Genomic DNA, 12,121 nt, shown 5'->3' with positions numbered 1-12,121 from the left:
ACTCTTTGGGCATAGTTCTGGATTGTTCTCCAGAATGGTAGGACCAGTTCACTACTCCACCAATAGTTCATCAATGTCCCTATTTTCCCTCATCCCCACCAGCAATAGTCATTTCTGATAGGTGTGAAGTGGTACCTCAGAGTTGTTTTAATTTGCCTTTCTCCAATCAATACTGATTTAGAACATTTTTTTCATATGACTAAAGATAGCTTTGATTTCTTCTTCTGAAAACTGTCTTCATATTCTTTGACCATTTATCAACTGGGAAATGGCTCTTATTCTTATAAATTTGACTCAGTTCCCTATATACGTGAGAAGTGGGGCCTTTCTTGCAGAGACTTGCTGTAAAATTTTTTGATATTACTTCATTGTCTATGGTACCTTTTAGTGAAATATAGTTTCCCTGATTATCTCTTTCAATTGGGTCTATTTTTGCTTTTTACTTTGTCTGAGATCATGATTGCCACCCCTGCCCTCTTCACTTCAACTGAAGTATAATAGACTCTGCTCTAGCCTTTCATTTCAGCTATGTCTTTCTGTCCCAAGTGTGTCTGTTGTACACAACATACTGTTAGATTCCAGTTTCTAATCCATTCTACTATCCAATTCTGTTTTATGGGTGAACTCATCACATTCACATTCATATGGATGGTTTCTAACTGTGTATTTACCTCCATTCTATTTCCTTCTGTTTATCTTTCTCTCTCTTTTTAAATTCTATCCTTCCTCAAAAGTTTTCTGTGCTTCTGCCCACTATCTTCCTTAACCCATGCTCTCTTTTATCATCTCCTCCGCCATATCTCTTATTCCCTTCTCTTCCTATTTCCCAATTGGGTAGGATACATTTCCATACCCAGCTGAGTTTGTGTATACATAAATACACGCCTACCTACATACACACGTATATACACATACATGCATGCATATATACATACATATTCTTTCTTCTTTGAATGAATTTCGATGAGAGTAAGGTTCAAGCATTGCCTGCCAGCTCCCTATTTTCTTCTCTACTATAAAAATTCTTCCTTGTATGTCTCTTTTATGTGAGAAAATTTTCCCCAGTCTACACCTCCCTTCCTCTTTCTCCCAGCGCATCTCTTTCTCATCCCTATATTTTTTAAAATTCTTTTTTATTATGAATTTAATAATCATCAAAAAACACAAACATTCCAAAGAGGAACAAAAAAGTGAATCATATATGAAACTGTGAACTGGTATTATGTACAATTTGCTTTTCAAAAGCATGTTTTAAAATAGCAAGATGGTAACAAAATTGATGTTTGTATTCCCCCTCTGAACTTTTTGTTTTTGTTTGTTTTTTCTTTCTCAATTTATTTTTAGATTTCAACATTCACTTCCACAAGATTTTGAGTTCCAAATTTTCTCCTCATCTCCTCCCTCCCCCCACCCTAAGGCAGCATGCATTCTGATTACGCCTCCCCCCAATCTGCCTTCTCTTCTGTCACACCCCACCCCTTCTCTTATCCCCTTCCCTTCTATTTTCCTGTAGGACAAGATAGATTTCTATACCCCATTGCCTGTGTATCTTATTTCCCAGTTGCATATAAAACCAATTTTTAACATTTGTTTTTAAAACTTTGAGTTTCACATTCTCTCTCTTCCTCCTGCCCCACCCACCCTCATTGAGAAAGCAAGTAATTCAATATAGGTTATACATGTGTAGTCATGCAAAACACTTCTATAACAGTCATGTTGTGAAAGACTAACTATACTCCTCTCCACCCTATTCCATCCCCCCATTTATTCTATTCGTGCCTTTGATCCTATCCCTCCTCAAAAGTGTTTGCTTCTGATTACCCCCTCCTCTCATTTGCCCTCCTTTCTATCATCCCCCCATCTCTTATCTCCTTCCCCCTTACTTTCCTGTAAGGTGAGATAGATTTTCATACCCAATTGAATGTGTATGTTATTCCCTCCTTAAGTCAAATCCAATGAGAGTAAGGTTCACTCATTGCCTCTCACCTGTCCCTCCTTCCCCTCCATTGTAAAAGCTTTTTCTTGACTCTTTTATGTGAGATAATTTATCCCATTTCTACCTCTCTCTTTCTCCTTCCCCCAGTACATTCCTCTCTCACCCCTTAATTTTATTTTTTAGCTATCATCCCTTCATATTCAACTCACCCTGTGCCCTCTGTGTACACACACACACACACACACACACACACACACACACACACACACACACACACGCACACACACATCCCCTCCAACTACCCTAATACTGAGAAAGGTCTCATGAGTTACAAATATCATCTTTCCATGTGGGAATGTAAACAGTTCAATTTTAATAAGTCCCTTATGATTTCTCTTTCCTGTTTACTTTTCCATGATTCTCTTGATTATTGTATTTGAAAGTCTAATTTTCTATTCAGCTCTGGTCTTTTCATCAAGAATGCTGGAAAGTCCTTTATTTCATTAAATATCCATTTTTTCCCTGAAAGATTATACTCAGTTTTGCTGGGTAGGTGATTCTTGATTGTAATCCTACCTCCCTTGACCTCAAGAATACCATATTCCAAGCCTTCCAATCCCTTAATGCAAAAGCTGCTAAATCTTGTGTTATCATGATTCTGTTTCCAAAATACTTGAATTATTCCTTTTTGGCTGCTTGCAATATTTTCTCCTTGACCTGGGAACTCTGGAATTTGGCTACAATTTTCCTAGGAGTTTTCTTTCTGGGATCTCTTCCAGGAGGTGATTTGGTGGATTCTTTCAATATCTGCTTTCCATCTGGTTCTAGAATATCAAGGCAATTTTCCTTGATAATTTCTTGAAAGATGATGTCTAGGCTCTTTTTTTGATTGAGGCTTTCAGACAGTCCAATAATTTTTAAATGATTTTTCCTAGTTCTATTTTCCAGGTCAGTTTTTTTGCCCAATGTGATATTTTACAATCGTCTTCTATTTTTTCATTCTTTTTGTTTTGTTTTATAATTTCTTGATTTCTCATAAAGTCATAAGCTTCCATTTGCTCCATTCTAATTTTTAAGGTAGTATTTTCTTCAGTGGTCTTTTGGACCTCCTTTTCCATTTGGCCAATTCTGCCTTTTAAGGCATGCTTCTCCTCATTGGCTTTTTGGACCTGTTTTGCCATTTGGGTTAGTCTATTTTTTAAGGTGTCATTTTCTTCAGCATTTTTTGGGGTCTCCTTTAGCAAGCTGTTGACTCATTTTTCATGATTTTCTTGCATCACTCTCATTTCTCTTCCCAATTTTTCCTCTACTTCTCTTACTTGATTATCAAAATCCTTTTTGAGCTCTTCCATGGCCTGTGACCAATTCATATTTTTCTTGGAAGCTTTGGATGTAGGAGCTTTGACTTTGTTGTCTTCTTCTGGCTGTATGTTTTGATCTTCTTTGTCACCAACTTAAGATTCTATAGTCTGATTTTTTTTTCCCACTGTTTGCTCATTTTCCCAACCTATTACTTGACTTTTTCACTCTTTGTTAAGGTAGGTCTCTGCTTCCAATGTGGAGGGTGTTCTGTTCTAAGCTTCAGAGGTTTTGTGCAGCTCTTTTCAGACATAGTTCCAGGGATCTGTAAATTTTCAGCTTTCCCAAGGTAGTATGATCAAAGGAGAGGTGTTTATTTCTCCCTTGGTCTGTGCTGTGGTCTGAGAGTGACCACAAGCACTCTTTTCTGCCTTGGAACTGTGAGAATTCCCTCTCCACTGCTGCCACAAGCTCCACCATGGTAGTGCTCCTCTTTGCCCCAGGACTGAGACCCAGTCCAAGCAGGCCAAAACAAGAGAATCCTGCCTCAGCACCAGCAAAGAGATCCCTGCAACCTCCCTCTGATCAGCCATTCAATCCCCCACCATCTGTGGGCCAAGAGCTCTGGAAGCAGCCACTACTACTGATGCCACTGCTGCCACTGCAGCCCTGGGGCTGGGATTAGACCTTGCTCCTCTTTCACCCAGGTCTGAGAAACCTTTCTTACTGACCTCCTAAGTTGTCTTTGGTATTCGTGAGTTGAGAAGTCTGGAAACCACCACAGTTGCCAGTGATTCAGTACCTTGAGGCCTACTCTGGCCCATCTGTGCCAGCGCCACCCAAGCTGGACTGTGCTCTTCTCTGGTGCAACAGACCTTTCCTGTCAACCTTCCAAGTTGTTTTGGGCTGGAAATTTGTCTCACTCTGTCATTTTGTGGCTTCTGCTGCTCTAGAATTTGTTTAGAGTCATTTTTACAGGTATTTGGAGGGGGTTGGGAGAGAGCTCAAGAAAGTCCCTGTTTTTACTCTGCCATCTTGGCTCTGCCAACCCTACATGGTTTTTAAAAGACCATCTGAACACATTCAACTCACACCTATGCCCTCTGACTCAGTAGACATCTTCTTACTACTCTATTAATGTTAAAGTTCTTAAGACTTAGATGTATCATCTTCCAATACAGGAATGTAACTTTCTGAGTCCTTTATGATTACTCTTTTATGTTTACCTTTCTATGTTTCTCTTGAGTCTTGTGGTTTGAAAGTCAAATTTTCTATTCAGCTCTGTTCTTTTCATCAGGAATGCTGGAAAGTTCTCTATTTCATTAAATACCCACTTTTTTTCTCCTGAAGGATTATATTCAGTTTTGCTGGGTAGTCTATTCTTGGTTGTAATCCTAGCTCCTTTGCCTCTGGAATATCATGTTCCAAACCCTCCACTCCTTTAATACAGAAGCTGATAAATCTTTTGTGTTCCTAACTGTGGCTCCATAATATTTCAACTGTTTCTTTCTGGCTGCTTCAATATTTTCTCCTTGACTTGGGAGCTCTGGAATTTGGCTCTAAAATTCTTAGGAGTTTTCATTTTGATCTCTCAGGAAGTAATCAGTATATTCTTCCAATTTCTATTTTACACTCTGGATCTAAGATATCAGGGTAGTTTTCCTTAAAAAAATTTTCTTGAAATATGATATCTAGGCTCTTCTTTTGATCATGGTTTTCAGGTGGTCCAATAAATCTTAAATGATGTCTCTTCGATCTATTTTCTATCTCAGTTGTTTTTGGGATGAGATATTTCACATTTTCATTTATTTTTTCATTCCTTTGACTTTGTTTTATTGTTTTCTGATGTCTCATGGAGTTGTTAGCTTCCAGTTGCTCAATTCTCATTTTTAAGAAAGTATTTTCTTCAGTGAGCTTTTGTACCTTTTTTTAATTTGGTCAATTCTGCTTTCTTCAGTGAATTTTTGTACCTCCTTTTCCATTTGGCCTATTCTGCTTTTTAAGGAGCTCTTTTCTTCAGTGAATTTTTGTGCCTCTTTTATTATTAGGCCAATTCTATCTTTTAAGTACTATTTTCTTCAGTATTTTCTGTAACTTGTTTACCAAGCTGTTGATGCTCTTTTAATAATTTTCTTACACCACTCTCATTTCTTTGCCTAGTTTTTCCTTTACCACTCTTACCTCTTTCTTTAAGGTATTCTCTTTTTTTGGTGCCAATTTAACTAGATTTTATTCTCCAGGACAAGAATTGCATTTCAACTTGTTTATGGTACTGATAAAGTGCAATGTTGTTCACTTCTCTCCCTCTGCACACATTCAAGTATTCAGAATGCCCAGGTTTACACAGTAGTTTAAATGTTACTTTTAAACCGCTACTGCCTTGGCTAAAAATTTGAGTCCTTAAAATTTTGGAAAGCTCTGTGGAATGGTCTTTCTTCTGATGTGTTTAGTCGACCACTTCAATGGTGGGTCCAGAAAAAGTACCTCTAGATGGGGCTGCTCCACCCCCTGGAAACCCAGCAGGCATGCCTCCTGGCATGCCCTCTGCATTCTTGTACAGCTTAGCAATGATGGGGTTGCAGACCTTCTCCAATTCTTTCTGCTGATGCTCAGATTCTTCCTCCACAGCAGTCTGGTTCTTATCCAGCCAGTTGATAATTTCATTACATTTGTCAAGGATCTTCTGTTTGTCTTCATCCCCAATCTTGCCTTGCAGTTTTTCATCCTCTACAGTGGCCTTCCTGTTGAAAGCATAAGATTCCAGAGAATCCTTGGAGAACACCTTGTCTCTCTGCTTCTCATCCTCAGCCTTGTATTTCTCAGCCTCCTGGACCACGCGCTCAATGTCTTCTTTGCTCAAACGACCTTTGTCATTGGTGATGGTGATCTTGTTCTCCTTGCCTGTGCTCTTATCCACAACAGAAACATTGAGGATGCCATTTGCATAAATGTCAAATGTTACTTAAATCTGAGGAACATCCCTGGGTGCTGGAGGAATTCCTGTGAGCACAAACTTGCCAAGCAGGTTGTTTATCCTTTGCCATTGCTCTCTCACTTTCATAAACCTGAATAAGCACACCAGGCTGGTTGTCTGAATAGGTGGTAAAGGGCTGTGTCTGTTTGGTGGGGATAGTGGTATTACTTTTGATCAGAATGGTCTTAACTCCACCAGCAGTTTCAATTCCAAGGGAAAGAGGAGTGACATCCAACAGCATCAAGTCCTGCACATTCTCAGATTTATCTCCAGACAAAATGGCAGCCCGGACAGCTGTACCATAAGCAATAGCCTCATCAGGATTGATACTCTTGTTGAGTTCTTTGCCATTGAAGAAATCTTGCAGAAGCTTCTGGATTTTGGGTATTCAAGTAAAACCACTCACCAGGATGATATCATGAATCTGCGATTTATCTAGCTTGGCATCTCTTAAGGCCTTTTCCACAGGGTCCAGTGTGCCATGGAAGAGATCAGCATTCAGCTCTTTGAAATGGGCTTGGGTGATTGATATATAGAAGTTGATACTTTTATAGAAGGAGTCAATCTCAATACTGGCTTGGGTACTGGAAGAGAGGGTATGCTTAGCACTTTCACAAGTGGTGCAAAGATGGCGAACGGCCCTCTTGTTCTCACTTGTCCTTCTTGTGTTCTTGCTTGAACTCAGTGATGAAGTGGTTGACCATTCTGTTGTCAAAGTCCTTCCCACCCAAGTGGGTGTCCCCAGCTGTGGACTTGACCTCAAAGATGCCGTCTTCAATGGTAAAAATGGAGACATCGAAAGTACCACCTCCAAGGTCAAAGATCAACACATTTCTCTCAGCACCAACCTTTTTGTCCAAGCCACAAGCAACAGCAGCAGCAGTTGGCTCATTGATGATTCAGAGCACATTGAGACAAGTGATGGTTCCAGCATCTTTGGTGGCCTGGCATTGGGAATAGTTGAAATAGGCTGGTACTGCGACCACAGCATTTGTGATAGTCTTCCCAGGTAAGCTTCAGCAATTTTTTTCATCTTGGTCAAGACCATAGATGATACTTCTTCTGGATAGAAACTTTTGGTCTCCCCTTTGTACTCTGCTTGGACCTCAGGCCTGCCTAAGTCATTCACCACCATAAAAGGCCAATGCTTCAGGTCTGACTGTACAACTGCATCATCAAATCTGTAACCAATCAGATGTTTGGCATCAAAAACAGTGTTGGTGGGGCACATTGCAACTTGATTCTTTGCAGCATCACCAATTAAACATTCTGTGTTGGTGAAAGTGATGTAGCTTGGAGTGATCCTGTTTCCTTGGTCATTAGCAATGATCTCCACTTTCCCATGTTGGAAGACTCCCACACAGGAGTAAGTGGTGCCAAGATCAATGTCAACTGTGGGTCTATTTGACATGGTTGCTGGGGACTCAGGGGGTTGTAGCTGACCACTGTGGAGGAAGAAGGACTGCTGCTGTGCTGAGTAGTTCTTTAAGGTAGTCTTGTTGGGCTTGGATCCAATTTGCATTTTTTTGAGGCTTTGCTTGCAGCTGTTTTTACACTGTTGTCTTCTGAGTTTATGTCTTGGTCTTTCCTGCCATCATGTTAGCTTTTTATGGTGAAATTCTTTTTTGTTCATTTTCCCAGCCTTGCTTGACTTTGAACGTTATGCTGAAGTTGGACTCTGCTCACCTGGGAAGAGGGAAACACTGTCTCAAACCTCAGGCTTTTTCATTCTGCTGTTTTCAGAGATAGTTTTTGGGGTTTACAAATTTTCAGTGTTTCCAAGGTGGTATGATCTGGTAAAAGGTGTGGTCACTGCTCTCCTGATCTGCTCTCCAGTCTTTACCCAGGAAAGGCCCCTGCTCCTCCATAGCTACAAGCACTAGTGTTCCTCTTGGCCCTGGAATTGTGCCAGGTCCCCTGCTCTCCTACCATCACAACCACTACTGCTCCTTTTGGCCCTAGAACTGTAACCAGGACCCCTGCTCAGTTGTGACTGACCACAAGCCCTCCACTCTAGCCTGGAATTGCAATCCAGAACTGTTTATGGGCACCATCTGCAATCAGTGCCAGCAAAGAGTCTCATGTAATCTTTTTCTGACCAGTCGTCCAATCCCCTTATTGGTTCTGGGCTGAGATCTCCCAAAGCTGCTAATGCTGCCACAGCCACTGTCACAGCCATCTCCAAGGGCCCCTGCTGGTGTTGACCTGGTAAGAGCTCTGGGCTAGTTCCTATCCAGCTGTCACCGACCTCTCCTGCTGACCTCCTAAGTTATCCTGAGCTGGAAAAAATGTCTCATCTTCACTTTTTATTGGCTCTGCCACTACATAATTTAGTTTGGGGTGTCGTTTTTAAGTTGTTTGGAAAGGAATGCTGGGAGATGTCAGCTGGGTTGCTGCTTGTACCCCACCATCTTGGCTCTGTCTCCTGTTGCAACTACTTTAAAGTTGAACCCACTCTCCCCAGGGATGAAGGTGATAAGGAGACTGTGCCCCCAGATGTTGGGGGAAAATGTTTGTACTTCTAATTTTGCTATATCTTCTCAATAAATATTCTTTTGTTGAAGCCAGAGGGGAAAAAAGTTTTTATGTGATCTCAAATGAGACACAGCGTAAAAAGGACTTGAAAGGCTATTTTATCATTTTTGATCAAATGGTTGATTGCAGGATAAAGACTGATCCCCAGTGTAATATAAATTCCATGAGGGAAGTGATTGTTTCATTCATTGTACTCATGCCCTTAGCAACGAGCACAGTGTCAAGCACAGTAATTGATTAATAAACACTTGCTCTTTGATTGGTTGAGCCTAACAATACAGGAAGATCAGGAGGTTTTGAATTTATCCTCTACATGTGCCAACAAAACTCCTGAGTGTGGCTGAACCAGATTAAAATGTAATTGGGAAAAATTTAATAAAATAAATAAGAATACAATACAACATATTGTTGAGTTGTTTTTCAGTCATGTCCAAGTCTTTTTGACCTCATTTAGGGTTTTCTTGGCAGATACTGATGTGGTTTGCCATTTCCTTCTCCAGTGGATCCAATAGATCTATTTTGTCAGGCAATGAGATGTTAAGCGACTTGACCAGGGCCACATAGCTAGAGAGTGTCTGAGGGTGGATTTGAACTCAGGTCTCCCTAACTCCAGGCCCAGTGCTGATTTTCTAAGTCAATATGCATCCCACAGAGATCTGTTTCTATTTGAATTTGGTACTGCTCACTGTTCTAAAGAATCTGTTAGCATTTTTTCACAGTACTTTGTATCAGTAATTAAGGTAGGACTTTCTTTTACTGTTTTCTCTTTTAGCACTTATTTAATCAAGCGCCCTTGAAGAGTCTGTCCTTTGTTTCTTTGATTAGATCAGGAGTCTTTGCTGACTTGCTTTCCCTCAAAGGAAAGCCTAGTTTACATGGCTTTGAGTCACATGTTTGTGATGCTTTTAGGTCACATGGGTTTGAGTCACATATTGTGACACCCTCTGACCCTGAATAAGATATAAACTCAAAGGCTGGCATTTTTTCCTCGGGGCTCTCACTCACTGGAAGAGTGGTGTGTGACTGGGCAAGCCATTGTAACTGCACCTCCCCCCACCCCTGGCTTGTAAACCCAGATGTTGGGACTTTGTTAAACCCTGGTAACTATGAATTGAGATTCGAATCAGACAAGGTCTGTCTGTTGATGTTTGTAATTTATTTGTATTTGCTCTGAAGTTCAGGGGGCTGGTCTTTTCTCCCTGAACGAAGTGAATGATATTAGTATGTTTAATTAAAGTGAGATTGTTAACCCCTTATAGTTACTTTCCTTAGTAAAGCAGATCAAAAGAAACTGTGCTAGCAGCTCTTGTTGCTGTCCTGTTGGGTCTTACACCCCAATAGCAGCTGCTAGCCAAATTGCTGTTACATATTTCCAAATCAAAATTTTATTTTTTTTTTAACTAAGAGGTGATTTTATCATAATACCTCAATAAATACAGAAATACCACAAAGAACAGTGGTAATCAAAATACCCCCAAAGGAAATACCAAAATGAAAAAAAAAAACATTTCATGAGTTTTATCACATATTGGTTTGCATACAGGAAAAATAGAAAAATGATCAATGGAGAATAAATATTTAGTGATCAAGGAACCCTGAAAGGTTAATTATTTAATAAATGATATCTTTAAGGTTGCAAGGCTGAATGTATAAGGGACTGCCTTTATATATTCAGCAGCCTCCTCACTTATACCATAATTAACCTAAAAATGAGAAAACCAATCAAGAAATGTGAAATAAGATAAAAAGGTAAGAAATGTAAATGTTTTAATAATATTGATCATTTTTGGCATTAACTATGATTATAGAATTTACTATGTAAATGCTAAGATTCAGTAATGCTTTCTTTTATCTTTTCTTTAGATAGGTTTCTTTAATTTTATGTGTATATGTGCACCTTTTCCCACTGAACAGACAACAACAACAAAAGAAAACTCTCATCATGAATATGTACTGCAAAATAAATTTCCACATTGACTTGGCTCTCTCTCTCTCTCTCTCTCTCTCTCTGTCTCTGTCTCTCTCTGTCTCTGTCTCTCTCTGTCTCTCTCTCTGTCTCTCTCTCTCTCCCCACATTTTAAATCAATCATCTTTCTGACAGGAGATAAATATAGTATTTCTAGTTTAGATTAGAGTTTTTTATCTATTATGTTTCTGGTTAAAATTAAAAAGGAAAGAGGATTAGTTTTCTAATTTGAATCAGTTCCTTATATGTTTTAGAAATATTTATTAAAGAAACTTGTTGCAAAGATTTTCCTTTATTAACTTGTTACCCTTTTAATTTTAACAACCTTATATCAGCTTGTGAAAAGACTTTTAAATTTTATGTGATGAAAATTATCCATTTTACCTTATATGATCCTCTATTATTTATTTAGTCATGAACTTTCCCCTTCTAAAGATAGATTCCATGCTCTTCTCCTTTGTTTACTTGCCATGTATCCATTTGGAGCTTAAATTGGTACATGGTATGAGGTGTATATATAACTAATTTTTGACATTTTGCTGTCCAGTTTTCATAGCAGTTCCTATCAGATACTGAGTCCTTCTTCCCCTGGTAACAAGGTTCTTGTTGCTTATCAAACACTATGCTGTTGTGTTTGTATGCTTCTATGTGTTTTATACCTAAACTGTTACATTGATTAACTTCTCTATTTTTTAACCAAATAATTTTAATGATTACCACTTTGTAGTACAATTTGAGCTCTGGTATGGATAGATCCTCTTTCTTTCTTTTCTTGTTTTCATTATTACTCTTGAGAGAATCTTGTCATGTTAATAATGTTTTGGACCTGGATGGAGGAAATCTGGTGAATACTTTGGAATCTATCTAACTCCCAGTGTATCCAAAGATGAATAAAAGAAGATTTTTATTAATCACCTTAGTAAAAACTAAGATTTTAGAAGATTCCATATTTAGAAAAGATTCCAATTCCATAGTGTTGGTAGAAGTACTGTAAGATTAAGGTGGCCCAGTAGAAAGAAGTTTACTTGTGGCTCTTGTACAACTCCAGAGGCAGCTGAGGAGGCTAAAGCAAAGAGAACAGAGAGTTAAGAGTAGGTGGAAAAGATTGTGGTAGCAGTGAAAACAGAGCCACGAGAGGAGAACTCAGTCAAAATTGAAATCAAGGTTGTAGCAATTGCTGGAATCAAGGGCTACGGCTGTTAGGAAGGCTATAGTGCTTATCAGGGCCAGGTCCACTCTCCTTATGACTACTATGTTTATAAGCCAGGCTTTGATGTAGTTAGGGCAGTATAAATTACAGAAACACTGCAAAGTATTGTGCTGGTCATGAAAATAACTACATGGAATATTGAGGTGTTCCTGTGTGGCATAAAGCAGCATGCTTAGTATTCAGAGAAGCAGAATATATTTT

General features: G+C 39.2%; 1 pseudogene; it reads right to left on the bottom strand.

Annotated features, from left to right (window-relative positions):
• Positions 1-5,681: 5,681 nt before the first annotated feature.
• LOC118829154 lies at positions 5,682-7,620 on the bottom strand (annotated as a pseudogene).
• Between the last annotated feature and the right edge of the window lie 4,501 nt (positions 7,621-12,121).

The sequence above is a fragment of the Trichosurus vulpecula genome, chromosome 8 (genome assembly GCF_011100635.1).
Source record: "Trichosurus vulpecula isolate mTriVul1 chromosome 8, mTriVul1.pri, whole genome shotgun sequence".
Taxonomy (NCBI): Eukaryota; Metazoa; Chordata; class Mammalia; order Diprotodontia; family Phalangeridae; genus Trichosurus; species Trichosurus vulpecula.
Note: the sequence above shows the minus strand (reverse complement) of the source record. Positions and strands in the feature narration are given on the sequence as shown.